The sequence below is a fragment of the Neoarius graeffei genome, chromosome 12 (assembly GCF_027579695.1).
Source record: "Neoarius graeffei isolate fNeoGra1 chromosome 12, fNeoGra1.pri, whole genome shotgun sequence".
NCBI lineage: Eukaryota > Metazoa > Chordata > Actinopteri > Siluriformes > Ariidae > Neoarius > Neoarius graeffei.
In genome coordinates, this window is record NC_083580.1 from 8,985,405 (window position 1) to 8,998,682 (window position 13,278).

Below are 13,278 nucleotides of genomic sequence, written 5' to 3' on the forward strand. Positions count from 1 at the left end.
GCGGACACGGGGAGAACATGCAAACTCTGCACAGAAAGGCCCTCGCTGGCCCCGGGGCTCGAACCCAGGACCTTCTTGCTGTGAGGCGACAGCGCTAACCACTACACCACCATGCCGCCCATAGTTTTCCGAATGGAGAAATTTATTTTTCGGATTTTTCGTGGGGCGGCACGGTGGTGTAGTGGTTAGTACTGTCGCCTCACAGCAAGAAGGTCCGGGTTCGAGCCCCGGGGCCGGCGAGGGCCTTTCTGTGCGGAGTTTGCATGTTCTCCCCGTGTCCGCGTGGGTTTCCTCCGGGTGCTCCGGTTTCCCCCACAGTCCAAAGACATGCAGGTTAGGTTAACTGGTGACTCTAAATTGAGCGTAGGTGTGAATGTGAGTGTGAATGGTTGTCTGTGTCTATGTGTCAGCCCTGTGATGACCTGGCGACTTGTCCAGGGTGTACCCCGCCTTTCGCCCGTAGTCAGCTGGGATAGGCTCCAGCTTGCCTGCGACCCTGTAGAAGGATAAAGCGGCTAGAGATGATGAGATGAGATTTTTCGCGTTCCTAGACGTGGCGTAATACTTCGCATCGTCCTTGCATGGGCGCGGTCTTTAAATAGCCCAAACACAGTTCACTGATTAAAGACAGGTGCTCTTTGTTAACAGTGCGTGTTCTGGAGCTCGTTAGGCAGCTGGGCCATAGAAGGTTCACGCTGCACGCTACACGCGTGTAAAGAAAAGTGGACAAACGTAGCATGACTTGCTCTGGGCCATAGAACGGCGTTCACGTTGCACGCTTCACGCGTGAAGCGTGAAATGAACATGCACACTTTTTTCTAGGCGTGAAGATGGAAATTCCAGTCAATGCATGCGGTCACCGCCGCGCCAGCCAATCAGAACGGGTCTAGGGAGATAACTCTATGCTTTCAGGGGAAAACTTCAGAAAAAATATAATTGAATGGTATAATTGAAAAATAGTTCTTCATCGGGATTGTCAAGCAGATTATAGAATGTTCGGTGAAATTCACCACGGGTTTCTCTCAGAAGGAAGTGTTCTCGGCTCCAAATTCTGTTCCTTTTTCTCTTCCTCTGTCTCAGTAAAAGCAGAATGAGGCAATCGTCGTCATCCGAAGAGTCCGTATTGTTGGTTACTCGGTCAAAGTAGAACAGACGCAACACGTGAACATCCAAGCATGAAGTTTAATGGCCCAGGGTCCGGTTCTTCACGTGAACGTGCAGCGTGAACCTTCTATGGCCCAGCAGCCTTAGGCACACGTGCGCCTTGAGGTGCACAGGACTGACACCATTCTGCGCAAGCGCAACACGATCGCACTAGAAAGCGTGGTCAAGATGCCAGTGTAGCTGCAGTCTTTTTAGTTGCGAATTACGAGTATTTTCTCGTGTTAATAATTGGCCATGTCAAAACAAGCAAAACTTTCCTCCTTCTTTTGACGTGAAGAGAGGTAAGCAATTTATATATATATATATATATATATATATATATATATATATATATATATATATTTTTTTTTTCCCCCATCAAAGTTGCATTTTGTGGTTTCGAAGATAAATTTTAGTGCCGTTTCGAGAACACAACATCAAGAAAACGTGGAAGAAACAGCAATAATGGAAGAGCCGGTTTCTAAGCTGCCTAAAACTAGCAATGGTAATTTATTTTTTGTTACATAATGCACTCAGGCTGCCAGTCAGTGTGTGACACCCCCCCACGCCCATGATTTACATGAGAAATTTGGTATTCATTGGTGTGTTTAAATTTACAGACAATACGAACTAACAAACAATTGGCTTCAACTCGCATAAATCTGAATTGGAAATGTTTAGTTCACTTTAGCTTCTGCAAATGCACAACTCTACTAAAAGACTGATAAACGAGGCTCAACGTCCCCAACATTGAAACCTGAAAGCTTTAGAAACTCTAACAGACCTTTACTTTTTAACGGCACTGTTTTGGGATTTTGCTGCATTTACCTTCAACTGTCTGATTTTTTTCAAAGTAATGAACTGCGTAGCAGGAAAATCACCGTGTTTTCTAAATGCACTCCTGAAAATTACTCATTAACTCGGGGAATTAAATTTGATATTTTTGACATGTTAATCATTAATGTACATGAAAGAAAAAGGCTTAAAAGTTATAACTTGCTTTAGTGAAAATAAGTACTAAAATGCACTAGAATGCAGGGTTTTGCGTGTTATGTTATTAAAATATTTTCAGGGGACGTTGCCCCGCCCCCCATTTCAGGGGTTTTTCCTTTGCTCCACTTTCATCTCTACAGGGTGCTCGCTGAGCGCCGATATTTATTAATTTGGTCCTGCGTTTCCTTTCCTTCATATATAACATAATGCCTTTTCTTCTCGCTTTCTTTCCGTTACTGTAGTCGGTCTTTCACGTTTCATTCACACACTCGCTCACGTCCTCCATTTTTCTCTCCGGTTTCAAATTTGTATCCCACAATGCCTTGCGCGAACAGGGAAAGCCCACCACGTGATGATGCATGACGTAGTATCCCCAGATAGCAGAGGGTCGTTGATTCGACGTGGAATCATCGGCATGTTCTTCGACCTATACGCCGTCGAATCACCGTCGATCACCGACGTTGATTCAACACCGCTTTGCTCATACGAGTTTCCGTTGAAACGACGTTGAAAATGGCTGGTGGTCGACAGAGAATAGACCCCCTTTCACCCTTTATTCAACTACGTATTTCGGTCGATTTATAGTTGAATTTTCGGCGATGATTCATCCAACTTTACTTCCTGTTTTATGTACAACAGGAAGGCTACAAATTAAGCAAAACAGGCTAAATTAAACTAGCTAACAATAAAGCATCGGGGCTCTTGCCTAGGATGAACACACACATGCATACTTCAACCATGAAAGTGAAACTTAATTTATATCAATGTGCGTAGGCTACGTCCTGTTTAATGTACAACAGGATATAAAAATGCATGCAACAATGCACCTCTCCTAATGTTTGTCAAGCTATCTAATGAGGCATAACTTTTAACATTTATAAGGAACAGAACACACTTGAACAAGTTCTTAGAAACATTTTATGATTTATTTATAATTGTGGCCTATTCCTCCTGTGGCGCAGACCTGTACATGGAAACAGAAAAACATAACCAAAATTAATTTGATGCAGCATTGATAAAGAAAGTCAGCAGTAGGCTATGGGTTTCTAAATGCCACCCTACCTCATTATTTGGACATGGGGAAAAACTATATTTAAAATCCAAAGAGGGATGGAGGGAGGAAAATTAAAACAAAAGAAAGAAATGAAATATAGAGTAGAGAATATTTGATAAAATTAAGGATGTTTTTATTCAGTAAACATTTAAAAAAAATGTTCTACAACACTCTAGCCTAGTGACTTACCAGTAACAAAATAGACTTGAAGTATTCAGATCTGCTCTGTATAAAGCAGCTAAATCCTCTCTCTGTCTCCTGGCAGAAAGCTCCTTGGTTTGCTTGTTGTCTCAATCACAGCTGGTATTCTGTAGAAAGACTTCTTTTCACCTTTCCCATCAGCTTTGTTAGAACCCTAACACAGCACAAAAGTTTACCATTGTAGGTTTATGATGAACCAAGTGCCTCGTGGGTTCACATACCGCGCGCTGCCTTTATTTCCCCCAAATCACGAGTTTGTTGGTCTTCCAATGTGGCGCAGGGTTTGTTTACTTCCGGTTTCGGGTGACGTCAGTGAAAGGGGTCTAATGGGGGCATTACCGCCACCCACTGGATTGGGGTGTAAAGCAGTCTGAACAAAACGTGTAAACATAAACATAGGAGAAATGAGCCGTTTTTCTAACTCGTCCTCACTTAGTCTACTTTTCTTTTTTGATTAGTCTGGATTTGATATTGTAAATTTAAATGTGAATCAATGTATATTCATCGGACATGAACAAATGAATAAATCTTGAGTAATCTTGAGGCGTGTGTGTCCGGGGCGCGGTGTCGCGGGGGGGATCGAACGAACCCTCCGATCCCCCCTGGCTACGGGCCAGTTGCTCATCCTACCAATGTTGAAAACTGGCCGGCAAAAGTGACGATGGTTCAACGTCGTATATTCAACCTTCTCTGACGGTCGACAGATCAACCTTTACCCACGTTGATTCAACGGTGATAAATCGACCCTCTCAGACGGCGGAGAAATCGACGTTTCACGGCGCCGTTTCAACGTTGATTTTCTGACGTACGACGGAAACCGACCATTCTGACCAAAACTCTACGTCGTTTCAACGACCCTCTGCTATCGGGGTCTTGAATGGGGTCATGGTGAAGCAGGAAAAAATAGCAGGGAATTTAGGGCCACGTGGAGATAAATTCATTAATTGTTCTGTTAAAAGAAAGCTAATAAAGTTGGAAGTCTGTGATTCGAATTCAGTAGCTTTCAGTCCACTAAACAAAAATAATTAGGTGTTGGGGAAAATTCTTTTTATGACCTACACTTGAAAAATCTGAAAGGCAGTCTAGCTTTAAACACAAAGACTATTTGGAATTGTTTAGATAATTTTAATAGATGTGCGATGATTGATTTAAAAAAATGTTTTGTACTTAACAGCTTTAATTTGATTTATGATATTTCTCTTATTGTTGTTGCATAAACTTTCTAAATGTGTCTAATCCCATCATTTTAAAGCAATATCAACGACACAGTATCAACTATTCGCATACTGTGCACTTGGGGGAAAGAAAGTAAAATCCCTCCAAACTGCTCACCTATAAATACTTTGGTGCCGTGTAGGAGGTGTGGACCAACATCTGAATATGAAGCTACAGTATATGTTAGAAATATTTTGGATTACTTTAGAGTTAGAGGGGTTTTTTTGTATTTAATTTGCTCCCCCCCAAAAAAAAAAAAAAAACATCTAATTATTTGGCTATTTTTTTTTTTTTGGAGATTATTGATATGCAAATGTGTTTAGAGGTCAATACTATATGATGATTTAGACGTGCGGTTTGCACAAAACTAAACGCCTCACTCTCACGTCACTTCCACTACGCTTGTTACTCCAGTGCAAACTCAAGAAGCAAACTTCAGACACATGGTTTTTTCACTGATCGGACACAGCTTGTATAAAGGCGGACATTCTGGAGTAAATTTGGGCCTTTTGCACCAAAATATTGCTTTAAACCTTCAACTTCAAATCCAAATCCATCGGCCAAGTTGTTGTTAATAGATAGGCCTAACTTTTCAAAAAAAAATCTTATTCTTCCATTCTTTTGTCTCTCTATCAAAGTATAATGTGCATTCTTTTCAGTGAAGCATTGTTTTCCCTTCTTGGAACTCATATCTCATGGTATTAGAAAAAAAAATCAGTGTCGTATATCTGTGTTGTCAGTTCTAATCTGTTACTTTAACCCTAAATTATCTTGTGTGTACGCATTATAAGAGCACGCTTTACTAGATTATCAAACATAATAAAGGTAGAAATAGGGTGTTTCCTTTGTGTTTTTTTCCCCCCTCTGGTGTTTCAGGTGCCATCTACTGGCAAAAAGTATCTCACACACACACACGACATATTCCTGATATTTGCATGCATTTAGTTCTATGTAGTAATATACAGTGCAGTACTTCCTCTGCTGTTGTAAGATAAATTGGTAGAGAAAAAAATACTTCATAAAAAAATAAAATCAAACCAATCAGCCTCGTCTTCCATGAGCCCCCCACCACACACACACACAAAATGGTTTCCGAGCACAAAGGTATCATGTCTTTCACTGATTTTTACCACATTTGACTTGAAATTGGAAGTCTGAGCTCAGAATTGGGCTTTTTTTTTTTAAACCTCCGTGCATTTAAGCTACGGAGATACAAATGCTTGTATGCACAGTTAAAGATAAGAGGTGCTACTTTGTTTACTGCTGATGCTGTGAGCAGCCATGTTTTATTTGCTGCCACTTTCTGAACTCAAAAGAAAACCATCCCAAGTTTCCGAGTAGTTGAGAGAGTCAGTCACAATGAATCCAGAGCTTATTCTACGAGTACGACGGTGAGAATACACACTGGATGGGACACCAGTTCATCACAGAGCACCGTGCACAGAAACATTCACAACTAGAAGCGATTTCGAGTCAATCAACCTACTGAGATGTTTTTGGCAGGTGGGAGGAAAGGAGAGAAACTGGGATCGAACCAGGGATCTTGGAGCACTTAGCTGACAACACCACCCACTGTCCCATGACGCTGCCCTAATGGTACAGTACTGGTACTCTCGAGTTCCGAATAATAGCGCAGTTGGGAATAAGAGTGTAGGGCGGCAAAATGGGCAAAAATTAATAAGAGTGTAGGGTGGAAATAAGCATGCAGGCCGGAAAATTCTCGAGTTTCGAATAATAGTGCAGTTGGGAATAAGAGTATAGGATGGCACATTAGGACAAATATAATAAGCGATAAGCACAATTGTAGTCTAGAAAATTATGCTGAACAGATCTTGGAGACCAAATATCAATTCAGTAAACAGACAAATCATATCATGGCTGTCAAAATGTCTTGTTCGTGTTCTTTTTATCTAAAACAAAAAGAATATCTGGATACTAGTAGAGTACTTTTGCTTGAGAAACTCAAGTATGCAAATTGCTTTAATTTACCTTTATTTAAGGTCTTAAAACATCAAAATTCTAATTTAAAAATGTCAAAATTCTATTACAGAGGCAGAGGAAGACTTTATTGCACCATTTGAATCCAGCAGGTGAAAGAGCATGAACCGTTAAGTCTTCATCCGATTCTTCAACAATATCACAATTAGAATATGAAGGGATGATCAGCCAATAGATACAAATGCCTCTTAATTCCAATTAATACAATATGACTTAAGGAAAAAGGCTATATCTTAATGCTTTATTACTTCACTTCTGTGTTTAGTCCCAATCAGTGATGTACGGGGGTTTTGGAGAAAATTTTTTGACATGTCGACTGTCACTTCCTGGCCATTTCCGTGATTATGGTCTATGGAACCGGCCAGGACCCGAAAAGGGCCAGCAATATTGAACCGCTGGCATAAGTATTTAATTACTTGGAAAAATTGCATTGTAATTCACTTCTATGCTATTATATCTCAAGAATATGCTACCTTATGGGTGAAATTCATGTCAATTTTCGGTGGATTGAAATCGATCATAGATACTTACCGTTGTTTACCACTGGCAGTGTTGTTGGTGCATCGGCGGTGCTTCGTTATGTCTGCACATGTGCGTAGTGAGTCGTCTGTGTTCAGGCGTTATTTTCGCTCATTCATCACACGTGCTTGTATTGACAAATAGAATAAGCATGTAGGCCCGAATAAGACCGTGCAGGCGGGAATTTTTCGCAAAAATAAATAGCCGTGCATGCACGGTTATTCGGAACTCGAGAATATCAAATCTAATCAAGTTTATTTTTATGGCGCTATTAACAATAGACATTGTCGCAAAACATCCGTCCGTCCATAATCTGTAGCCGCTTAGCCTGTGAAGGGTCGCAGGCAAGCTGGAGCCTATCCCAGCTGACTATGGGCGAGAGACGGGGTACACCCTGGACAAGTCGCCAGGTCATCGCAGGCAGGGCTGACATATAGATTGTCGCAAAGCAGCTTTACAGAAATTTAAAGACTTTAAACGTGCTAATTTTATCCCCAATGATCATGCTTGTGGCGATGGTGGCAAACTCCCTCAGACGACATGAGGAAGAAACCTTGAGAGGAACCAGACTCAAAAGGGAACCCATCCTCATCTGGGTGATAACAGACACTGTGATTATAAATAACTTGCCTCTATAACAGTGTCCTATAGAGTCACAAAGTTTCACTGTGTAACCAGGAAATTCATTATAGTTTTAACATGAAGTCTGTTTTGTTGAAGTTACCGTATAAACTGTTCTTTGATGGAAACTTGAGTGCAAAACCGCTCATGACAACTGCAGTCCGAAAGTTAGCAAGTCGACTGTCGTCCTCAGCCATAAATGCATTACTGTAAGTGTCCGGAGCCGTCTTACGTTTTTTTTTTTTCGAAAGCAGAGTATTTAAATAGCATTATAAACCTGGCTAGAAACAAATGGGACAGTGATGATAATACTTCGCAAAGCCTCTGTGAAAACAGCGTCCATATCTGCGCGTGCTGATTGCGGTTAAATCAGTATCAGGTGTTTCCCATAACAACTGGGTCCCAAGCGTGCGCACAGTGACTTCCGTGAGCGCACGCGTCCGCTCGTGCTGCGCCAGTCAAGTGTTCACCTGTTGTGTGACCACAACTTTTAGCTCGCGTGTATATCGCCATCAAAACGCCTCGTTTTCATTGATAACCCATCGCAAAGCATCGCAAGCTGTAGTGTGACTGTAGCTTAATGAGGTGGATGTGATGTCGGATGCAACCCAGCAATTGTGCCCTAGAAATAAAAAATTAGCTTTAACGCCAAAAAAAAAAATTTCTGCCCACTAGATGGTGCTTCACAGCCCACTAATGGGCCATGGCCCAGTGGTTAAGAAACACTGATTTTAGGGATACTGAGGCATTTGTGGCCAGTGTGTGAGCACAGATTTGGCTGTCTGTGTCATAAGACTTTGCTTAGGGGGATGTGGGTTGGGGTCAGCCTGCACATAAGGGAGCAGTGGAGGTTTAAAGACAGAGAGAGAGAGATCTGGTTTAATCTTCTAATATTTTCCTCTGATTTTTCCCTCCGATTCAATTTTCTGACTCATTCATTTGATTCATTTAACTCTGTTGGTTTATTTGGCTGCTTTATTTCCCCAACCGATTCTTTGAATTCTGATTCTTTGTTAAATATTTCAGTTATTTCACAAAATCGAGTTGTACACGACCTGATAGCTGATGAGGCACGGAGCAAAGAATCAGAATCAAAAGAATTGGCCATGGAGAACATTAGTGAGATCAAAAAGGAGCTGGAAGAGATGAAACCGGGCAAGAAGTGGAGCCTGGAGGAGGAGGAGGATTGATGATGAAGAGGGACCGGCCCTAGTGGATCAAGTGGGGGAGGAGGATGAAGAAAAGGAGGGGAAAGTGGAGGAAGCAGAGGTGATGGAGGAGAGGAGAGGAGCTTGACCCCTTGGATGTCTACATGGAAGAAGTGAAGTAGTTCAATATGGGCACCATGAAGGGAGGAAATGACAAAAAAGGAGGCGTGACTGTGACAAAGGTGGTGATGGTAGTGAAGACAAAGACGAGACCTCACACTACCAAAAGGAGGGTTAATGGAGAACCATCAAGATGCCATCGAGTATTCATCAGAGGAGGAGGAAGTGGACCTGCAGACGGCTTTCGCTGGCTTTCAGACCGAACGGCGAAAAGTTCTGGAGCGTGTGAATCATCAGAAAATCCAGTATGAACCCTACTGCAAGAATTTCTATGTAGAACTAGCCAAAATGACCCAAGAGGAGGTGAATGAGTATTGTCTGGAGCTTGAGGTGATCATGGTGAAGGGGAAAGGATGTCCCAAACCCATCAAGACCTGGGTGCAGTGTGGAACCTCCATGAAGGACTTAAATGCCCTTAAAAAGCATAACTACAAGAAGCCTACACCCATCCAGGCTCAGGCCATTCCTGCCATCATGTCAGGACATGATGATAATGGCATTGCCAAAACAGGAAGTGGGGGAAAAAAATCAAGTATGAACCCTGTAATCAGTTCTTCAGGATTTTGAAGATTGATTTTTGAAGATTGATTCATTCTTTTGAGTAACTCAGCAGGGTTTTCACGTGTCCACACACGCACATGTTTTTACTCATGATTCATTTTCTAATTCATTTTTTCTGCCGAATTATACTGGTTTAATCTCCAAACACACTAGTTTTATTCTCTTGGCTTCATCTTTCTTCCAAATACTTTTTTTTCCTGATTAATTTGTTTTATTCTTTGAATGATTCTTTAAATCATATTTTCTGATTAGTCCTTATAAATAACTCTCGGTTCATTCTTGCAATTGATTCTTCTGAACAATTGTATTTTTCTGAATACGTCACCTGCTGTATTCTTTCTTTCATTCTCTCAGGCTACTACGTTCTCCTTTCTGTACACGATCTGATAAAACGTTTTTTTTTTCCTTTTAATATACATTAGTATGATGTCAGCTTTTTCCTGCCCTGTATTATCTCTCCAGCTCACATTGTATTTGAATGAATGAAGACATAAGGCAGTTGTTCCAGTGTTTATCTGCCTCTAATAGAGATATCTGGGTGGCTCTCTAATGGGCCCTACAGAACCTGTCTTCAGTTTGCAATGGCACTTCTAATTAAGCGCTCTGTATAGCTGGACCCACCTCGCATAGCTTTCCTGTGAGTGTGTGTGTGCCTTTATTTTCATTGTTGTCGGTATGGTGCAGGTTTAGTGTTTCATCCAAAGCATTTGTAAGTCTACCGAGTAGTATGATATTAACGTGCACCAAAAATCTGCTTGGGTTCTTGTTCTTTTTTGTTTTTAAATAAAGGATAGACCCTGCCACACAGACCATCCCAGAGAGATTCCTTGTGGTAGACGAAAGGGGTCAAAAGCCACCAAGAATTTTACTCCGTTAATTTTAATTTAAAAAATGCTTTCATGGGCGAGTCCTCCCTATGACACCCAGTACTGTTTGTGGAAGTAAACTGAAAGCAATAGATTACATTTGCTCTCTGTTTGTATAATGCAACAAAAATGGAGTCACAATTAAGGAAGTTATTTGTGTTAGCGTCCTCTCTTGGCATAATGCTGCAGATTAACTAACATTAGTTCCCATGAACAAACCGTGAACTTTGGAATTAATACACTAACCTTAGGGTGGCACGGTGGCGTAGTGGTTAGCGCTGTCGCCTCACAGCAAGAAGGTCCGGGTTCGAGCCCCGTGGCCGGCGAGAGCCTTTCTGTGCGGAGTTTGCATGTTCTCTCCGTGTCCGCGTGGGTTTCCTCCGGGTGCTCCGGTTTCCCCCACAGTCCAAAGACATGCAGGTTAGGTTAACTGGTGACTCTAAATTGAGCGTAGGTGTGAATGTGAGTGTGAATGGTTGTCTGTGTCTATGTGTCAGCCCTGTGGTGAGACACTAAGCTTAATAAATTAGTATTAAATGACCAAGTAATAAAAAAATAAGCCAAATAATCGACACTTGCATGAACCAATGTGCGTTATATCAATGAATAAAATGAAGCCCATGGTCATGTATACAAAGAAGACCTTAATGAATGTACTTGAGGTTGTCACAAAATTTAGAACTGAAACCCATATTTACTCCTCGAGACCAGTGTTCACCAAATTTATCAAAATTTAGAAAATTAATTTTTGCTAAGTTATGTGTAAGATTGCTAATGTACAGTATAAAGATGTTTAGGAGTAGAATGAATACATTTTAGTCATTACAGGTGTATTTAGTTACCATTTAAAGGAGATACGCAGAACTTTTATTTTTCAATACATTTCTGAGCGGATAGCATCTCCATCCTTGACTCTTGTATGCTGCATAAATGGGAAAAAAAAAAAAAAAGTGTATATATATATTTTTTCCCCAGAGTTAAAATCTACCGCAAAGTTGGCATTGGAGCTGCCCCGCTGAGCCAGCCAGCCCCAAGTACGTGACGTCACAGCGGTAACCGGTTTTAAGGCCGAGGCCTTTGACAGCTATAGCCCAAAGTCAAATAAATAAAAATTTATGGTGAAAGTAAGAAATCCCGTTACCGACTTGCTCAACTAAGACTGATTTGACTTTATTGATTGTGGGTTGACTCTTATTAAAACAGGATGGGTTTATAACTTATGCAACATACATGTACATGCATGCATTTTCACTGATAAAACATAAAAGCCTAATTAAATAATCAGATGAACCGAGACAATCACATTCTGACGCAAATTAAATAATCTTATACCGGTAACTTAAACACACAATACAAGTTACATGTATTAATCTAAATGCAGGTAAACAACGAGTGGTGGTGTTTTGTATCCAAATAAGAGTCAGAGCTTACCTGTCTGTGTTCTCGCTTCTTGAAGGCCGAGCTTGTGGCTGATTGTTTTGAAACAATCTGACTTTCAGTTGCTTGTTCAGTTCTCCGTTCATTCACTTCTTCCACGTAAGGACGAGATATTGTTGCTGAGGCAAGCATCTCTAGTGGAGAAATCAGATGGCTGGTCCACTCATTCTCCATACTGAGTACTCCGCCATTGCTGCTCAGCTCAGGCAATTACTAATACCCAGGACAGGACGGGACGTCACTGGTTTTAGCAACAACCGCAGGGAGGTCACTGCCCAAGCGATAACGTCCCGTTCCATCCCGGGTTTTAGCAACAACCCTCGGCTCACACTCCGGGAGAACTGATGCAACTGAACTTACTTTCCTTTTCTTGTAGTTTTCTTTTCCTTTAATTGTTGGTACTGCACCCTCTTTTAATATGGGCTTATAGCCAACGCTCCTCAACAGATCAGAGGTCTCGTACGAGTCTTCAGTAAAATGTGCAGAGCAGAGGAGAGACCACTTCGTAGGCGCCCAATGTGCCCATGAACTTCTCGCAAAACGCGTCCAAATCTTTGCAGTTTGAACATTCTTGGGCCATGAATGCAACATAAATCCACCTTCTGTCGTGTTGCTGCACTGGCCAGCAACACATCTACGTGGCATGGCGATAAATTAGCTCAAAATGGAGGATCGGAGTTGCAGTCAGCTCTGTTTTTTAGTATAGCGGAAATGGCAATGAGACCAATAGACTTCCTGCTATGATATCACAGATGTCAAGATCCTTCACTCAGACCGCTCCCTATGTGAATCATTTTAATCGTAAAAATTACTATATTAGATTTATTGTTAATGCTTAAAACTACTCCTATGCCGTTCTTGAGGTCTCAAGGCATTTATAAACAAAAAGTGAGGCCATGGTTCTGTGGATCATCTTTAAGCAAAGTTCAGTTGATGTACGTGTTAACTTTTATAAATTGTGCTGAAAAGAGATTCTGAATAGAGAAAATCAGGTCATTTCCCAAGCAAGTATCCCAAAATATTGACATTATAGTGTGGGTTAAGGCACCAAGTATGTTTTATGTATGTAGGCATGAGTATCAGATTAGATCATGAACATAAGCTATTAAACTGTCAAATTAATGAATTTTGAAAAGATGCAAATATTTTACTGATAATTAGCAAGATGACTCACCATATCTTGTGTTCATTTGTTGCATCAATTGTGCACATCCAAAAAAAATTAACGGGATTGATATTTAGCAGGGGCACTATGGTGTGATGTAAAATGATGCCCGCAACTGACTAAAACTAGAACTGCATCTCAAATTGAATACTTCTGCACTATTCTAAATGTTAATAC

The 13,278-nt window shown here is 41.1% G+C and overlaps 1 long non-coding RNA gene across 1 annotated transcript; it reads right to left on the reverse strand.

Moving 5' to 3' along the window:
• Positions 1–3,040: 3,040 nt before the first annotated feature.
• On the reverse strand, positions 3,041–4,622 carry LOC132895176 (uncharacterized). Its single transcript, XR_009655713.1, has 2 exons — positions 3,380–4,622; positions 3,041–3,100 (listed from the first exon to the last, which is right to left on the reverse strand). It is a non-coding gene; the product is annotated as an uncharacterized LOC132895176 (long non-coding RNA).
• Between the last annotated feature and the right edge of the window lie 8,656 nt (positions 4,623–13,278).